A 2,075-nucleotide genomic window follows, 5' to 3' on the forward strand; every position below is an offset into this window, starting at 1 on the left:
ATATTACATTATCTAGGGTGGTCATTACCTTGGGTCCTTTCTTTGGTGCATTGCTGTTAGTACCAGACTTCTCAATCCAGAAGATAAAAAAAAAGGCTAAGGGAATTTTTCAACTTACCCTCACCCTTCCTGTCATTTATAAGTATACTCAACAGAGTACTAGGTACACCTGTTTGAATAGGGTGTATAGTGCAGTCAACTGGATTTCTTGTCGAGCACTTGGTCATTAGACCATTGTGCCCTCGTGCTAATTTATCAGATGTAGGGTTAAAAGTAGGGCTTAGTACCGTCCCAATAAAATGCAACACTTACTATTTGTCTGTACAAAACAAGGGTGTGGTATACAATAAAAGAACATTTGTTTCAATATTTGTTTTTATAGTGAATAACTGGCTCACAGAAACAGCAGAAAACCCTTTGTACAATGTCTCAGCTTGTATACTTACACATATATATACACCAAACCACTGAAGGGCTACTAAAGAAATGCCTGATATCCATCTAAGTAAGTTGAGCCATGATGTGAGTTGGAGCCATAATACCTTTTAGATCAGAATGCACCTGTATAGAGACATGACGTTACTGTTTTTATTCAATGGATATCCCCCCTGTATCTATACTTGCTTTTACTGTAAGAATGAGAAGTCTTGAACTGAATGGATAAAAGAGAAAGCATTTTGGTTTATTCAAAAGTATAATCTATAATGCAGTTTATAAAATATGACTGGTAGCTATACCCTTCAGTAACACATAAATCAATTTGATAGCAAAAAAAAACATGTTTCCTTTATAAAGGGAAATGTAATAACTGTATATGTCTAAAAATATCTGTTTTTTCTTGAGATATATATCTTGTTGGTTATTCAGATGTCACCATGACTTGCTCCTTGGGTATAGCTAGGATGAAATTATAGAATTAATTATAAATTATATATAATAGATTCAACAAATAATTCAGAAAGATTTACTAAACTGTTTAGTTAACATTACTGGAATACAAATAATGGACTGCTTTCTCTGATGATTTATGTGTAATGATAGAAAGATTCCAACAATAAAAAAAACACTACCATTTAATTCATATGTGTACTTAAATTCCAACTTATAGTAGCATGTAAATAGAATTAAAACTTCACACACCACAAAACAATCTTGTCCGAGCTCGAGGCGATGTAAAAATAAAAACAAACAACAGGAAAGCAAGATTTGATCTACAAGCAACATCTTTTCTATGAAGGCCTGCATTACTTCTATCGGCAGTTATGTGGACAAAGTCAAGATGCATTTTCTAGCAAAACAGAGTTTCCCCTCTACTTTAAGTACCTATAAGCTTTTGATTACTAATTTAAATCCTGTTTTCTGAGTTTGTACCTATAAGCTTTTGATTACTAATTTAAATCCTGTTTTCTGAGTTTTAAAGATATGAAAAGTACATTTTAGGCATAAAAACTCACCTTTTTTCGAGGTTTGAAATCGTTGTTTTTTGGTCATGAGTTTGCTTGATTTTCTGCGTAAATCACGATGGTTTCGTAGCTTTATTTCTACTGTGTTTTCTTTTTTACACATTCTATCGGACTAGAAGGTAGAGTTGGCATTTTTATACATCAGGAAGCGCTTTGAAACCTCTCCCCTCTGTGTCTTGTATTTGACTATGGCCGCCATCTTGAATTTAACCCCCATCCACGGCGGTTGATTGACAAATGAGCCGATGCTTCCATGGGAAGCGGCCTTTTATACCGCGCCTTCGTGTTTAAGGGAAAGGGAATATTTTTACCTATGTTTTTAAATGCTAGGTATCATATGAAGGGGGGACGGTCATAGGTATCATAGAAAAAGCATAGGATTTGAAGAAACGACTCACTTTTTGGCCGCCAAGGGGGGTGCCCCTTATTTTTTGCGCCTATTCTTTATGATTACTTTTTTAGATGTGTGCGCGGGTAAGCCCCACGGTGCGTACCTACCAGACCCCACCTCGTGTCAGCACTACTACCACTGCACCTGGTGGAAAGCCGTGCGCAAAGATTGCGGGCCTGGGAGGGTCTGGGACCCACGCATCACAAACTGCAACTGGGCCT

At 36.7% G+C, this 2,075-nt stretch overlaps 1 long non-coding RNA gene across 1 annotated transcript; it reads right to left on the minus strand.

The window, feature by feature from the left end:
• Positions 1-579: 579 nt before the first annotated feature.
• LOC116614595 lies at positions 580-1,861 on the minus strand. Its single transcript, XR_004294633.2, has 2 exons — positions 1,455-1,861; positions 580-897 (listed from the first exon to the last, which is right to left on the minus strand). It is a non-coding gene; the product is annotated as an uncharacterized LOC116614595 (long non-coding RNA).
• Between the last annotated feature and the right edge of the window lie 214 nt (positions 1,862-2,075).

Source organism: Nematostella vectensis, chromosome 8 (genome assembly GCF_932526225.1).
Source record: "Nematostella vectensis chromosome 8, jaNemVect1.1, whole genome shotgun sequence".
NCBI lineage: Eukaryota > Metazoa > Cnidaria > Anthozoa > Actiniaria > Edwardsiidae > Nematostella > Nematostella vectensis.